A 17450-nucleotide genomic window follows, 5' to 3' on the forward strand; every position below is an offset into this window, starting at 1 on the left:
TGCAGCTGCGGACCCTGCTCCCACGACTGCCTGCAGAGACAGCTCTCCCAGGCTCCAGCAGCTGTGGACCTCCTCCGGCTCCCAAGGCTGCAGAGACAGTTCTCCTGGTATCCAGCAGCTGCGGACCTCCTCTCTCTCTCTCCCACGGCTGCAGTATCTGCTCTCCTACAGTGCTCCTGCAGCCACTGGGCCTTCTCCTGCTTCAGATGCCACACTGACTGCCATGTCTCCTCTTTGACGCCGGCAGCCAGATGAGAAGGGGTAAGGTGACATGGCATCACAGTGCCACAATGACTGGTACTTTTAGTGCCGGCAGCCGCTGGGCTTTCTGCTGCTCCCACCCGCCGCAGTGAGAGATCTAAAGACTTCATATAGGTTCCTGCAGCTGCTGTGTTTCCTGCTCCCGACCAACGCTGAAGGAGGAGTAACTAACAGGATGGTTGCGCAGCCTCTGCCAGGGCAGCACTATTATTTTTTTAAAATAAACTTAAAAAGGGTGCAGTGGATTTCCCTGGGGCCCCCCAAGCCCCATAACAGTTGCATCATGCCACTAAAGAGGATGCTGAGCTGCATGGAGTTGATTTTATATAGTGATCATAGCGTGATGATCGCAGCGAGCCCCGCGAGGGGACGCGGTCTCATAACAAAAACGGGAGTCCAGATATTACATAAGTACCCAAAAAGCACCTTCTAGAAATAATACATATAATAATTTGAAGATTATTTGTCATTTTGGATTTTCGCAATCAAACAGTGTGGCCGGTTAGCTCTGTTGGTTAGAGCGTGGTGCTTATAACGCCAAGGTCTTGGGTTCGATCCCCACACTGGCTATTAGTTTTTCTGGATGACCAAACATCATTGACAACAATGGATTTAAACTTGTAGTACAGTGCTTGGAATCTAGGCTTCATCATCAGTATTGGCTATAGTGATTATCCCTTGTAACTTCCTTGAATACATTGTAGATCTTTTACCATTATCCTTTAAATATATAGTATTTTACACCCTATTTTTATTTTGCTTTGGACTGTAGGAAGAAATGAAAGCCCTCTTACCAATGCCACACTTCAAAGCACTTTATGCTTTATGATTTTTCTTTAAAATAGAAATGCTTTTCAAACAATATATGATCTACTACGTGGCCCATGCGTAAATGTTTCATGCAAATAAAATACAATTCATTTTATAGTGAGGTTGGTGGTTTGTAGTAGGATGAAAGAAGAACTGGTTCATATGTAGCCATTTCGAGAAGCTGTGCAAAACTGATCATCTTTGCCATGCTGTATCAACACATCCAGGGAAAGAAGTGTAGGGCACAAAGTCAATTTGTAACTTCAATTTTTAAAGAAACAAAACCATATACAATTCTTAACTAACAATTTATCTGAAGCAAGTAACTTAATCTTTAAAATGGGACCTCATTTATCGTTTTTGCAAAAGTACGAAGGTAGAAAAAATGATTGTCAACAAAAATCACCTTTTAGAAATAATACATATAATGATTTGATTATTTGTCATTTTGGATTTTCATATTCAAACAGTGTGGCCGATTAGCTCAGTTGGTTAGAGCGTGGTGCTAATAACGCCAAGGTCTTGGGTTCGATCCCCACACTGGCCATTTGTTTTTCTTGATGACCAAACATCATTGACAGCAATGGATTCAAACTTGTAGTACAGTGCTTGGAAACTAGGCTTCATCATCAGTATTGGCTATAGTGATTATCCCTTGTAACTGCCTTGAATACATTGTAGATCTTTTACCATTATCCTTTAAATATATAGTATTTTGCACCATATTTTTATTTTGCTTTGGACTGTAGGAAGAAATGAAAGCCCTCTTACCAAAGCCACACTCCAAAGCACTTTATGCTTTATGATTTTTCTTTAAAATAGAAGTGCTTTTCAAACATTATATGATCTACTAGGTGGCCAGTGCGTAAATGTTTCATGCAAATAAAATACAATTCATTTTATAGTGAGGTTGGTGTTTTGTAGTAGGATGAAAGAGGAACTGGTTCATATGTAGCCATTTCGAGAAGCTGTGCAAAACTGATTATCTTTGCCATGCTGTATCAACACATCCAGGGAAAGAAGTGTAGGGCACAAAGTCAATTTGTAACTTCAATTTTTAAAGAAACAAAACCATATACAATCCTTAATTAACAATTTATCTAAAGCAAAGAACTTAAACTTTAAAATGGGACCTCATTTATCGTTTTTGCAAAAGTATGAAGGGAGAAAAAATGATCGTCAACAAAAATCACCTTTTAGAAATAATACATATAATGATTTGAAGATTATTTGTCATTTTGGATTTTCGAATTCAAACAGTGTGTCCGGTTAGCTCAGTTGGTTATAGCGTGGTGCTAATAACGCCAAGGTCTTGGGTTCGATCCACACACTGGCCATTTTTTTTTCTTAATGACCAAACATCATCGACAACAATGGATTTAAACTTGTAGTACAGTGCTTGGAAACTAGGCTTCATCATCAGTACTGGATATAGTGATTATCCCTTGTAACTGCCTTGAATACATTGTAGATTTTGTACCATTATCCTTTAAATATATAGTATTTTACACCCTATTTTTATTTTGCTTTGGACTGTAGGAAGAAATGAAAGCCCTCTTACCAAAGTCACATTTCAAAGCACTTTATGCTTTATGATTTTTCTTTAAAATAGACATGCTTTTCAATCAGTATATGATTTGCTACGAGGCCCATGCGTAAATGTTTCATGCAAATAAAATACAATTCATTTTATAGTGAGGTTGGTGTTTTGTAGTAGGATGAAAGAAGAACTGGTTCATATGTAGCCATTTCGAGAAGCTGTGCAAAACTGATCATCTTTGCCATGCTGTATCAACACATCCAGGGAAAGAAGTGTAGGGCACAAAGTCAATTTGTGACTTCAATTTTTAAAGAAACAAAACCATATACAATTCTTAACTAACAATTTATCTGAAGCAAGTAACTTAATCTTTAAAATGGGACCTCATTTATCGTTTTTGCAAAAGTATGAAGGGAGAAAAAATGATTGTCAACAAAAATCACCTTTTAGAAATAATATATATAATGATTTGAAGATTATTTGTCATTTTGGATTTTCACTTTCAAACAGTGTGGCCGGTTAGCTTAGTTGGTTAGAGCGTGGTGCTAATAACGCCAAGGTCTTGGGTTCGATCCCCACACTGGTCATTTGTTTTTCTTGATGACCAAACATCATTGACAACAATGGATTTAAACTTGTAGTACAGTGCTTGGAAACTAGGCTTCATCATCAGTATTGGCTATAGTGATTATCCCTTGTAACTGCCTTGAATACATTGTAGATCTTTTACCATTATCCTTTAAATATATAGTATTTTACACCCTATTTTTATTTTGCTTTGGACTGTAGCAAGAAATGAAAGCCCTATTACCAATGCCACACTTCAAAGCACTTTATGATTTTTCTTTAAAATAGAAATGCTTTTCAAACATTATATGATCTACTAGGTGGCCAGTGCGTAAATGTTTTGTGCAAATAAAATACAATTCATTTTATAGTGAGGTTGGTGTTTTGTAGTAGGATGAAAGAGGAACTGGTTCATTTGTAGCCATTTCGAGAAGCTGTGCAAAACTGATCATCTTTGCCATGCTGTATCAACACATCCAGGTAAAGAAGTGTAGGGCACAAAGTCAATTTGTAACTTCAATTTTTAAAGAAACAAAACCATATACAATTCTTAACTAACAATTTATCTGAAGCAAGTAACTTAATCTTTAAAATGGGACCTCATTTATCGTTTTTGCAAAAGTATGAAGGGAGAAAAAATGATTGTCAACAAAAATCACCTTTTAGAAATAATATATATAATGATTTGAAGATTATTTGTCATTTTGGATTTTCACATTCAAACAGTGTGGCCGGTTAGCTTAGTTGGTTAGAGCGTGGTGCTAATAACGCCACGGTCTTGGGTTCGATCCCCACACTGGTCATTTGTTTTTCTTGATGACCAAACATCATTGACAACAATGGATTTAAACTTGTAGTACAGTGCTTGGAAACTAGGCTTCATCATCAGTATTGGCTATAGTGATTATCCCTTGTAACTGCCTTGAATACATTGTAGATCTTTTACCATTATCCTTTAAATATATAGTATTTTACACCCTATTTTTATTTTGCTTTGGACTGTAGCAAGAAATGAAAGCCCTATTACCAATGCCACACTTCAAAGCACTTTATGATTTTTCTTTAAAATAGAAATGCTTTTCAAACATTATATGATCTACTAGGTGGCCAGTGCGTAAATGTTTCATGCAAATAAAATACAATTCATTTTATAGTGAGGTTGGTGGTTTGTAGTAGGATGAAAGAGGAACTGGTTCATATGTAGCCATTTCGAGAAGCTGTGCAAAACTGATTATCTTTGCCATGCTGTATCAACACATCCAGGGAAAGTGTAGGGCACAAAGTCAATTTGTAACTTCAATTTTTAAAGAAACAAAACCATATACAATCCTTAATTAACAATTTATCTAAAGCAAAGAACTTAAACTTTAAAATGGGACCTTATTTATCGTTTTTGCAAAAGTATGAAGGGAGAAAAAATGATCGTCAACAAAAATCACCTTCTAGAAATAATACATATAATGATTTGAAGATTATTTGTCATTTTGGATTTTCTAATTCAAACAGTGTGGCCGGTTAGCTCAGTTGGTTAGAGCGTGGTGCTAATAACGCCAAGGTCTTGGGTTCGATCCCCACACTGGCCATCATTTTTGCAAAAGTATGAAGGGAGAAAAAATGATCATCAACAAAAATCACCTTCTAGAAATAATACATATAATGATTTGAAGATTATTTGTCATTTTGGATTTTCGAATTCAAACAGTGTGGCCGGTTAGCTCAGTTGGTTATAGCGTGGTGCTAATAACGCCAAGGTCTTGGGTTTAATCCACACACTGGCCATTTTTTTTTCTTAATGACTAAACATCATTGACAACAATGGATTTAAACTTGTAGTACAGTGCTTGGAAACTAGGCTTCATCATCAGTACTGGATATAGTGATTATCCCTTGTAACTGCCTTGAATACATTGTAGATTTTGTACCATTATCCTTTAAATATATAGTATTTTACACCCTATTTTTATTTTGCTTTGGACTGTAGGAAGAAATGAAAGCCCTCTTACCAAAGCCACATTTCAAAGCACTTTATGCTTTATGATTTTTCTTTAAAATAGACATGCTTTTCAATCAGTATATGATCTGCTACGAGGCCCATGCGTAAATGTTTCATGCAAATAAAATACAATTCATTTTATAGTGAGGTTGGTGGTTTGTAGTAGGATGAAAGAAGAACTGGTTCATATGTAGCCATATCGAGAAGCTGTGCAAAACTGATCATCTTTGCCATGCTGTATCAACACATCCAGGGAAAGAAGTGTAGGGCACAAAGTCAATTTGTAACTTCAATTTTTAAAGAAACAAAACCATATACAATTCTTAACTAGCAATTTATCTGAAGCAAGTAACTTAATCTTTAAAATGGGACCTCATTTATCGTTTTGCAAAAGTATGAAGGGAGAAAAAATGATTGTCAACAAAAATCACCTTTTAGAAATAATATATATAATGATTTGAAGATTATTTGTCATTTTGGATTTTCACATTCAAACAGTGTGGCCGGTTAGCTCAGTTGGTTAGAGCGTGGTGCTAATAACACCAAGGTCTTGGGTTTGATCCCCACACTGGCCATTTGTTTTTCTTGATGACCAAACATCATTGACAACAATGGATTTAAACTTGTAGTACAGTGCTTGGAAACTAGGCTTCATCATCAGTATTGGCTATAGTGATTATCCCTTGTAACTGCCTTGAATACATTGTAGATCTTTTACCATTATCCTTTAAATATATAGTATTTTACACCCTATTTTTATTTTGCTTTGGACTGTAGGAAGAAATGAAAGCCCTCTTACCAAAGCCACATTTCAAAGCACTTTATGCTTTATGATTTTTCTTTAAAATAGACATGCTTTTCAATAAGTATATGATCTGCTACGAGGCCCATGCGTAAATGTTTCATGCAAATAAAATACAATTCATTTTATAGTGAGGTTGGTGGTTTGTAGTAGAATGAAAGAAGAACTGGTTCATATGTAGCCATTTCGAGAAGCTGTGCAAAACTGATCATCTTTGCCATGCTGTATCAACACATCCAGGGAAAGAAGTGTAGGGCACAAAGTCAATTTGTAACTTCAATTTTTAAAGAAACAAAACCATATACAATTCTTAACTAACAATTTATCTGAAGCAAGTAACTTAATCTTTAAAATGGGACCTCATTTATCGTTTTTGCAAAAGTATGAAGGGAGAAAAAATGATTGTCAACAAAAATCACCTTTTAGAAATAATATATATAATGATTTGAAGATTATTTGTCATTTTGGATTTTCACATTCAAACAGTGTGGCCGGTTAGCTTAGTTGGTTAGAGCGTGGTGCTAATAACGCCACGGTCTTGGGTTCGATCCCCACACTGGTCATTTGTTTTTCTTGATGACCAAACATCATTGACAACAATGGATTTAAACTTGTAGTACAGTGCTTGGAAACTAGGCTTCATCATCAGTATTGGCTATAGTGATTATCCCTTGTAACTGCCTTGAATACATTGTAGATCTTTTACCATTATCCTTTAAATATATAGTATTTTACACCCTATTTTTATTTTGCTTTGGACTGTAGCAAGAAATGAAAGCCCTATTACCAATGCCACACTTCAAAGCACTTTATGATTTTTCTTTAAAATAGAAATGCTTTTCAAACATTATATGATCTACTAGGTGGCCAGTGCGTAAATGTTTCATGCAAATAAAATACAATTCATTTTATAGTGAGGTTGGTGGTTTGTAGTAGGATGAAAGAGGAACTGGTTCATATGTAGCCATTTCGAGAAGCTGTGCAAAACTGATTATCTTTGCCATGCTGTATCAACACATCCAGGGAAAGTGTAGGGCACAAAGTCAATTTGTAACTTCAATTTTTAAAGAAACAAAACCATATACAATCCTTAATTAACAATTTATCTAAAGCAAAGAACTTAAACTTTAAAATGGGACCTTATTTATCGTTTTTGCAAAAGTATGAAGGGAGAAAAAATGATCGTCAACAAAAATCACCTTCTAGAAATAATACATATAATGATTTGAAGATTATTTGTCATTTTGGATTTTCAAATTCAAACAGTGTGGCCGGTTAGCTCAGTTGGTTAGAGCGTGGTGCTAATAACGCCAAGGTCTTGGGTTCGATCCCCACACTGGCCATCATTTTTGCAAAAGTATGAAGGGAGAAAAAATGATCATCAACAAAAATCACCTTCTAGAAATAATACATATAATGATTTGAAGATTATTTGTCATTTTGGATTTTCGAATTCAAACAGTGTGGCCGGTTAGCTCAGTTGGTTATAGCGTGGTGCTAATAACGCCAAGGTCTTGGGTTTAATCCACACACTGGCCATTTTTTTTTCTTAATGACTAAACATCATTGACAACAATGGATTTAAACTTGTAGTACAGTGCTTGGAAACTAGGCTTCATCATCAGTACTGGATATAGTGATTATCCCTTGTAACTGCCTTGAATACATTGTAGATTTTGTACCATTATCCTTTAAATATATAGTATTTTACACCCTATTTTTATTTTGCTTTGGACTGTAGGAAGAAATGAAAGCCCTCTTACCAAAGCCACATTTCAAAGCACTTTATGCTTTATGATTTTTCTTTAAAATAGACATGCTTTTCAATCAGTATATGATCTGCTACGAGGCCCATGCGTAAATGTTTCATGCAAATAAAATACAATTCATTTTATAGTGAGGTTGGTGGTTTGTAGTAGGATGAAAGAAGAACTGGTTCATATGTAGCCATATCGAGAAGCTGTGCAAAACTGATCATCTTTGCCATGCTGTATCAACACATCCAGGGAAAGAAGTGTAGGGCACAAAGTCAATTTGTAACTTCAATTTTTAAAGAAACAAAACCATATACAATTCTTAACTAGCAATTTATCTGAAGCAAGTAACTTAATCTTTAAAATGGGACCTCATTTATCGTTTTGCAAAAGTATGAAGGGAGAAAATATGATTGTCAACAAAAATCACCTTTTAGAAATAATATATATAATGATTTGAAGATTATTTGTCATTTTGGATTTTCACATTCAAACAGTGTGGCCGGTTAGCTCAGTTGGTTAGAGCGTGGTGCTAATAACACCAAGGTCTTGGGTTTGATCCCCACACTGGCCATTTGTTTTTCTTGATGACCAAACATCATTGACAACAATGGATTTAAACTTGTAGTACAGTGCTTGGAAACTAGGCTTCATCATCAGTATTGGCTATAGTGATTATCCCTTGTAACTGCCTTGAATACATTGTAGATCTTTTACCATTATCCTTTAAATATATAGTATTTTACACCCTATTTTTATTTTGCTTTGGACTGTAGGAAGAAATGAAAGCCCTCTTACCAAAGCCACATTTCAAAGCACTTTATGCTTTATGATTTTTCTTTAAAATAGACATGCTTTTCAATAAGTATATGATCTGCTACGAGGCCCATGCGTAAATGTTTCATGCAAATAAAATACAATTCATTTTATAGTGAGGTTGGTGGTTTGTAGTAGAATGAAAGAAGAACTGGTTCATATGTAGCCATTTCGAGAAGCTGTGCAAAACTGATCATCTTTGCCATGCTGTATCAACACATCCAGGGAAAGAAGTGTAGGGCACAAAGTCAATTTGTAACTTCAATTTTTAAAGAAACAAAACCATATACAATTCTTAACTAACAATTTATCTGAAGCAAGTAACTTAATCTTTAAAATGGGACCTCATTTATCGTTTTTGCAAAAGTATGAAGGGAGAAAAAATGATTGTCAACAAAAATCACCTTTTAGAAATAATATATATAATGATTTGAAGATTATTTGTCTTTTTGGATTTTCGCATTCAAACAGTGTGGCCGTTTAGCTCAGTTGGTTAGAGCGTGGTGCTAATAACGCCAAGGTCTTGGGTTCGATCCCCACACTGGCTATTTGTTTTTCTTGATGACCAAACATCATTGACAACAATGGATTTAAACTTGTAGTACAGTGCTTGGAAACTAGGCTTCATCATCAGTATTGGGTATAGTGATTATCCCTTGTAACTGCCTTGAATACATTGTAGATCTTTTACCATTATCCTTTAAATATATAGTATTTTACACCCTATTTTTATTTTGCATTTGGACTGTAGGAAGAAATGAAAGCCCTATTACCAATGCCACACTCCAAAGCACTTTATGCTTTATGATTTTTCTTTAAAATAGAAATGCTTTTCAATCAATATATGATCTACTACGTGGCCCATGCGTAAATGTTTCATGCAAATAAAATACAATTAATTTTATAGTGAGGTTGGTGGTTTGTAGTAGGATGAAAGAAGAACTGGTTCATATGTAGCCATATCGAGAAGCTGTGCAAAACTGATCATCTTTGCCATGCTGTATTAACACATCCAGGGAAAGAAGTGTAGGGCACAAAGTCAATTTGTAACTTCAGTTTTTAAAGAAACAAAACCATAAACAATTCTTAACTAGCAATTTATCTGAAGCAAGTAACTTAATCTTTAAAATGGGACCTCATTTATCGTTTTGCAAAAGTATGAAGGGAGAAAAAATGATTGTCAACAAAAATCACCTTTTAGAAATAATATATATAATGATTTGAACATTATTTGTCATTTTGGATTTTCACGTTCAAACAGTGTGGCCGGTTAGCTCAGTTGGTTAGAGCGTGGTGCTAATAACGCCAAGGTCTTGGGTTCGATCCCCACACTGGCCATTTGTTTTTCTTGATGACCAAACATCATTGACAACAATGGATTTAAACTTGTAGTACAGTGCTTGGAAACTAGGCTTCATCATCAGTATTGGCTATAGTGATTATCCCTTGTAACTGCCTTGAATACATTGTAGATCTTTTACCATTATCCTTTAAATATATAGTATTTTACACCCTATTTTTATTTTGCTTTGGACTGTAGGAAGAAATGAAAGCCCTCTTACCAAAGCCACATTTCAAAGCACTTTATGCTTTATGATTTTTCTTTAAAATAGACATGCTTTTCAATCAGTATATGATCTGCTACGAGGCCCATGCGTAAATGTTTCATGCAAATAAAATACAATTAATTTTATAGTGAGGTTGGTGGTTTGTAGTAGGATGAAAGAAGAACTGGTTCATATGTAGCCATATCGAGAAGCTGTGCAAAACTGATCATCTTTGCCATGCTGTATTAACACATCCAGGGAAAGAAGTGTAGGGCACAAAGTCAATTTGTAACTTCAATTTTTAAAGAAACAAAACCATATACAATTCTTAACTAGCAATTTATCTTAAGCAAGTAACTTAATCTTTAAAATGGGACCTCATTTATCGTTTTGCAAAAGTATGAAGGGAGAAAAAATGATTGTCAACAAAAATCACCTTTTAGAAATAATATATATAATGATTTGAACATTATTTGTCATTTTGGATTTTCACATTCAAACAGTGTGGCCGGTTAGCTCAGTTGGTTAGAGCGTGGTGCTAATAACGCCAAGGTCTTGGGTTCGATCCCCACACTGGCTATTTGTTTTTCTTGATGACCAAACATCATTGACAACAATGGATTTAAACTTGTAGTACAGTGCTTGGAAACTAGGCTTCATCATCAGTATTGGGTATAGTGATTATCCCTTGTAACTGCCTTGAATACATTGTAGATCTTTTACCATTATCCTTTAAATATATAGTATTTTACACCCTATTTTTATTTTGCATTTGGACTGTAGGAAGAAATGAAAGCCCTATTACCAATGCCACACTCCAAAGCACTTTATGCTTTATGATTTTTCTTTAAAATAGAAATGCTTTTCAATCAATATATGATCTACTACGTGGCCCATGCGTAAATGTTTCATGCAAATAAAATACAATTAATTTTATAGTGAGGTTGGTGGTTTGTAGTAGGATGAAAGAAGAACTGGTTCATATGTAGCCATATCGAGAAGCTGTGCAAAACTGATCATCTTTGCCATGCTGTATTAACACATCCAGGGAAAGAAGTGTAGGGCACAAAGTCAATTTGTAACTTCAATTTTTAAAGAAACAAAACCATATACAATTCTTAACTAGCAATTTATCTGAAGCAAGTAACTTAATCTTTAAAATGGGACCTCATTTATCGTTTTGCAAAAGTATGAAGGGAGAAAAAATGATTGTCAACAAAAATCACCTTTTAGAAATAATATATATAATGATTTGAAGATTATTTGTCATTTTGGATTTTCAAATTCAAACAGTGTGGCCGGTTAGCTCAGTTGGTTAGAGCGTGGTGCTAATAACGCCAAGGTCTTGGGTTCGATCCCCACACTGGCCATTTGTTTTTCTTGATGACCAAACATCATTGACAACAATGGATTTAAACTTGTAGTACAGTGCTTGGAAACTAGGCTTCATCATCAGTATTGGCTATAGTGATTATCCTTTGTAACTGCCTTGAATACATTGTAGATCTTTTACCATTATCCTTTAAATATATAGTATTTTACACCCTATTTTTATTTTGCTTTGGACTGTAGGAAGAAATGAAAGCCCTCTTACCAAAGCCACATTTCAAAGCACTTTATGCTTTATGATTTTTCTTTAAAATAGACATGCTTTTCAATCAGTATATGATCTGCTACGAGGCCCATGCGTAAATGTTTCATGCAAATAAAATACAATTCATTTTATAGTGAGGTTGGTGTTTTGTAGTAGGATGAAAGAAGAACTGGTTCATATGTAGCCATTTCGAAAAGCTGTGCAAAACTGATCATCTTTGCCATGCTGTATCAACACATCCAGGGAAAGAAGTGTAGGGCACAAAGTCAATTTGTAACTTCAATTTTTAAAGAAACAAAACCATATACAATTCTTAACTAACAATTTATCTGAAGCAAGTAACTTAATCTTTAAAATGGGACCTCATTTATCGTTTTTGCAAAAGTATGAAGGGAGAAAAAATGATTGTCAACAAAAATCACCTTTTAGAAATAATATATATATTGATTTGAAGATTATTTGTCATTTTGGATTTTCATATTCGAAAAGTGTGGCCGGTTAGCTCAGTTGGTTAGAGCGTGGTGCTAATAACGGCAAGGTCTTGGGTTCGATCCCCACGCTGGCCATTTGTTTTTCTTGATGACCAAACATCATTGACAACAATGGATTTAAACTTGTAGTACAGTGCTTGGAAACTAGGCTTCATCATCAGTATTGGCTATAGTGATTATCCCTTGTAACTGCCTTGAATACATTGCAGATCTTTTACCATTATCCTTTAAATATATAGTATTTTAGACCCTATTTTTATTTTGATTTGGACTGTAGGAAGAAATGAAAGCCCTATTACCAATGCCACACTTCAAAGCACTTTATGCTTTATGATTTTTCTTTAAAATAGAAATGCTTTTCAAACATTATATGATCTACTAGGTGGCGTTTGCGTAAATGTTTCGTGCAAATAAAATACAATTCATTTTATAGTGAGGTTGGTGGTTTGTAGTAGGATGAAAGAGGAACTGTTTCATATGTAGCCATTTCGAGAAGCTGTGCAAAACTGATCATCTTTGCCATGCTGTATCAACACATCCAGGGAAAGAAGTGTAGGGCACAAAGTCAATTTGTAACTTCAATTTTTAAAGAAACAAAACCATATACAATTCTTAACTAACAATTTATCTGAAGCAAGTAACTTAATCTTTAAAATGGGACCTCATTTATCGTTTTTGCAAAAGTATGAAGGGAGAAAAAATGATTGTCAACAAAAATCACCTTTTAGAAATAATATATATAATGAATTGAAGATTATTTGTCATTTTGGATTTTCACATTCAAACAGTGTGGCCGGTTAGCTCAGTTGGTTAAAGCGTGGTGCTAATAACGCCAAGGTCTTGGGTTCGATCCCCACACTGGCCATTTGTTTTTCTTGATGACCAAACATCATTGACAGCAATGGATTCAAACTTGTAGCCAATTCGAGAAGCTGTGCAAAACTGATCATCTTTGCCATGCTGTATCAACACATCCAGGGAAAGAAGTGTAGGGCACAAAGTCAATTTGTAACTTCAATTTTTAAAGAAACAAAACCATATACAATTCTTAACTAACAATTTATCTGAAGCAAGTAACTTAATCTTTAAAATGGGACCTCATTTATCGTTTTTGCAAAAGTATGAAGGGAGAAAAAATGATTGTCAACAAAAATCACCTTTTAGAAATAATATATATAATGATTTGAAGATTATTTGTCATTTTGGATTTTCGCGTTTAAACAGTGTGGCCGGTTAGCTCAGTTGGTTATAGCGTAGTGCTAATAACGCCAAGGTCTTGGGTTCGATCCACACACTGGCCATTTTTTTTTCTTAATGACCAAACATCATTGACAACAATGGATTTAAACTTGTAGTACAGTGCTTGGAAACTAGGCTTCATCATCAGTACTGGATATAGTGATTATCCCTTGTAACTGCCTTGAATACATTGTAGATTTTGTACCATTATCCTTTAAATATATAGTATTTTACACCCTATTTTTATTTAGCTTTGGACTGTAGGAAGAAATGAAAGCCCTCTTACCAAAGCCACATTTCAAAGCACTTTATGCTTTATGATTTTTCTTTAAAATAGACATGCTTTTCAATCAGTATATGATCTGCTACGAGGCCCATGCGTAAATGTTTCATGCAAATAAAATACAATTCATTTTATAGTGAGGTTGGTGTTTTGTAGTAGGATGAAAGAAGAACTGGTTCATATGTAGCAAATTCGAGAAGCTGTGCAAAACTGATCATCTTTGCCATGCTGTATCAACACATCCAGGTAAAGAAGTGTAGGGCACAAAGTCAATTTGTAACTTAAATTTTTAAAGAAACAAAACCATATACAATTCTTAACTAACAATTTATCTGAAGCAAGTAACTTAATCTTTAAAATGGGACCTCATTTATCGTTTTTGCAAAAGTATGAAGGAAGAAAAAATGATTGTCAACAAAAATCACCTTTTAGAAATAATATATATGATGATTTGAAGATTATTTGTCATTTTGGATTTTCATATTCGAACAGTGTGGCTGGTTAGCTCAGTTGGTTAGAGCGTGGTGCTAATAACGGCAAGGTCTTGGGTTCGATCCCCACGCTGGCCATTTGTTTTTCTTGATGACCAAACATCATTGACAACAATGGATTTAAACTTGTAGTACAGTGTTTGGAAACTAGGCTTCATCATCAGTATTGGCTATAGTGATTATCCCTTGTAACTGCCTTGAATACATTGCAGATCTTTTACCATTATCCTTTAAATATATAGTATTTTAGACCCTATTTTTATTTTGATTTGGACTGTAGGAAGAAATGAAAGCCCTATTACCAATGCCACACTTCAAAGCACTTTATGCTTTATGATTTTTCTTTAAAATAGAAATGCTTTTCAAACATTATATGATCTACTAGGTGGCGTTTGCGTAAATGTTTCGTGCAAATAAAATACAATTCATTTTATAGTGAGGTTAGTGGTTTGTAGTAGGATGAAAGAGGAACTGTTTCATATGTAGCCATTTCGAGAAGCTGTGCAAAACTGATCATCTTTGCCATGCTGTATCAACACATCCAGGGAAAGAAGTGTAGGGCACAAAGTCAATTTGTAACTTCAATTTTTAAAGAAACAAAACCATATACAATTCTTAACTAACAATTTATCTGAAGCAAGTAACTTAATCTTTAAAATGGGACCTCATTTATCGTTTTTGCAAAAGTATGAAGGGAGAAAAAATGATTGTCAACAAAAATCACCTTTTAGAAATAATATATATAATGAATTGAAGATTATTTGTCATTTTGGATTTTCACATTCAAACAGTGTGGCCGGTTAGCTCAGTTGGTTAAAGCGTGGTGCTAATAACGCCAAGGTCTTGGGTTCGATCCCCACACTGGCATTTTGTTTTTCTTGATGACCAAACATCATTGACAACAATGGATTTAAACTTGTAGCTAATTCGAGAAGCTGTGCAAAACTGATCATCTTTGCCATGCTGTATCAACACATCCAGGGAAAGAAGTGTAGGGCACAAAGTCAATTTGTAACTTAAATTTTTAAAGAAACAAAACCATATACAATCCTTAATTAACAATTTATCTAAAGCAAAGAACTTAAACTTTAAAATGGGACCTCATTTATCGTTTTTGCAAAAGTATGAAGGGAGAAAAAATGATCGTCAACAAAAATCACCTTCTAGAAATAATACATATAATGATTTGAAGATTATTTGTCATTTTGGATTTTCGCGTTTAAACAGTGTGGCCGGTTAGCTCAGTTGGTTATAGCGTGGTGCTAATAACGCCAAGGTCTTGGGTTCGATCCACACACTGGCCATTTTTTTTTCTTAATGACCAAACATCATTGACAACAATGGATTTAAACTTGTAGTACAGTGCTTGGAAACTAGGCTTCATCATCAGTACTGGATATAGTGATTATCCCTTGTAACTGCCTTGAATACATTGTAGATTTTGTACCATTATCCTTTAAATATATAGTATTTTACACCCTATTTTTATTTAGCTTTGGACTGTAGGAAGAAATGAAAGCCCTCTTACCAAAGCCACATTTCAAAGCACTTTATGCTTTATGATTTTTCTTTAAAATAGACATGCTTTTCAATCAGTATATGATCTGCTACGAGGCCCATGCGTAAATGTTTCATGCAAATAAAATACAATTCATTTTATAGTGAGGTTGGTGTTTTGTAGTAGGATGAAAGAAGAACTGGTTCATATGTAGCAAATTCGAGAAGCTGTGCAAAACTGATCATCTTTGCCATGCTGTATCAACACATCCAGGGAAAGAAGTGTAGGGCACAAAGTCAATTTGTAACTTCAATTTTTAAAGAAACAAAACCATATACAATTCTTAACTAACAATTTATCTGAAGCAAGTAACTTAATCTTTAAAATGGGACCTCATTTATCGTTTTTGCAAAAGTATGAAGGGAGAAAAAATGATTGTCAACAAAAATCACCTTTTAGAAATAATATATATGATGATTTGAAGATTATTTGTCATTTTGGATTTTCACATTCAAACAGTGTGGCCGGTTAGCTCAGTTGGTTAGAGCGTGGTGCTAATAACGCCAAGGTCTTGGGTTCGATCACCACACTAGTCATTTGTTTTTCTTGATGACCAAACATCATTGACAACAATGGATTTAAACTTGTAGTACAGTGCTTGGAAACTAGGCTTCATCATCAGTATTGGCTATAGTGATTATCCCTTGTAACTGCCTTGAATACATTGTAGATCTTTTACCATTATCCTTTAAATATATAGTAATTTACACCCTATTTTTATTTTGATTTGGACTGTAGGAAGAAATGAAAGCCCTATTACCAATGCCACACTTCAAAGCACTTTATGCTTTATGATTTTTCTTTAAAATAGAAATGCTTTTCAAACATTATATGATCTACTAGGTGGCCAGTGCGTAAATGTTTTGTGCAAATAAAATACAATTCATTTCATAGTGAGGTTGGTTGTTTGTAGTAGGATGAAAGAGGAACTGGTTCATATGTAGCCATTTCGAGAAGCTGTGCAAAACTGATCATCTTTGCCATGCTGTATCAACACATCTAGGGAAAGAAGTGTAGGGCACAAAGTCAATTTGTAACTTCAATTTTTAAAGAAACAAAACCATATACAATTCTTAACTAACAATTTATCTGAAGCAAATAACTTAATCTTTAAAATGGGACCTCATTTATCGTTTTTGCAAAAGTATGAAGGGAGAAAAAATGATTGTCAACAAAAATCACCTTTTCGAAATAATATATATAATGATTTGAAGATTATTTGTCATTTTGGATTTTCACATTCAAACTGTGTGGCCGATTAGCTCAGTTGGTTAGAGCATGGTGCTAATAACGCCAAGGTCTTGGGCTCGATCCCCACACTGGCCATTTGTTTTTCTTGATGACCAAACATCATTGACAGCAATGGATTCAAACTTGTAGTACAGTGCTTGGAAACTAGGCTTCATCATCAGTATTGGCTATAGTGATTATCCCTTGTAACTGCCTTGAATACATTGTAGATCTTTTACCATTATCCTTTAAATATATAGTATTTTGCACCATATTTTTATTTTGCTTTGGACTGTAGGAAGAAATGAAAGCCCTCTTACCAAAGCCACACTCCAAAGCACTTTATGCTTTATGATTTTTCTTTAAAATAGAAATGCTTTTCAAACATTATATGATCTACTAGGTGGCCAGTGCGTAAATGTTTCATGCAAATAAAATACAATTCATTTTATAGTGAGGTTGGTGGTTTGTAGT

The 17450-nt window shown here is 34.6% G+C and overlaps 8 non-coding genes across 8 annotated transcripts; all 8 read left to right on the forward strand.

The window, feature by feature from the left end:
* The first annotated feature begins 757 nt into the window (after positions 1 to 757).
* TRNAI-UAU (transfer RNA isoleucine (anticodon UAU)) lies at positions 758 to 831 on the forward strand. Its single transcript has one exon. It is a non-coding gene; the product is annotated as a tRNA-Ile (tRNA).
* A 2293-nt stretch (positions 832 to 3124) lies between these two features.
* Positions 3125 to 3198, forward strand: TRNAI-AAU (transfer RNA isoleucine (anticodon AAU)). The gene has a single exon. It is a non-coding gene; the product is annotated as a tRNA-Ile (tRNA).
* Positions 3199 to 4687: 1489 nt separating this feature from the next.
* TRNAI-AAU (transfer RNA isoleucine (anticodon AAU)) lies at positions 4688 to 4761 on the forward strand. The gene has a single exon. It is a non-coding gene; the product is annotated as a tRNA-Ile (tRNA).
* Positions 4762 to 7242: 2481 nt separating this feature from the next.
* Positions 7243 to 7316, forward strand: TRNAI-AAU (transfer RNA isoleucine (anticodon AAU)). The gene has a single exon. It is a non-coding gene; the product is annotated as a tRNA-Ile (tRNA).
* Positions 7317 to 9807: 2491 nt separating this feature from the next.
* Positions 9808 to 9881, forward strand: TRNAI-AAU (transfer RNA isoleucine (anticodon AAU)). Its single transcript has one exon. It is a non-coding gene; the product is annotated as a tRNA-Ile (tRNA).
* Positions 9882 to 10596: 715 nt separating this feature from the next.
* TRNAI-AAU (transfer RNA isoleucine (anticodon AAU)) lies at positions 10597 to 10670 on the forward strand. The gene has a single exon. It is a non-coding gene; the product is annotated as a tRNA-Ile (tRNA).
* A 716-nt stretch (positions 10671 to 11386) lies between these two features.
* On the forward strand, positions 11387 to 11460 carry TRNAI-AAU (transfer RNA isoleucine (anticodon AAU)). The gene has a single exon. It is a non-coding gene; the product is annotated as a tRNA-Ile (tRNA).
* Positions 11461 to 12966: 1506 nt separating this feature from the next.
* On the forward strand, positions 12967 to 13040 carry TRNAI-AAU (transfer RNA isoleucine (anticodon AAU)). The gene has a single exon. It is a non-coding gene; the product is annotated as a tRNA-Ile (tRNA).
* The last annotated feature ends 4410 nt before the right edge of the window (positions 13041 to 17450 follow it).

The sequence above is a fragment of the Crinia signifera genome, chromosome 2, assembly GCF_055691185.1.
Source record: "Crinia signifera chromosome 2, ASM5569118v1, whole genome shotgun sequence".
NCBI classification, from domain to species: Eukaryota; Metazoa; Chordata; class Amphibia; order Anura; family Myobatrachidae; genus Crinia; species Crinia signifera.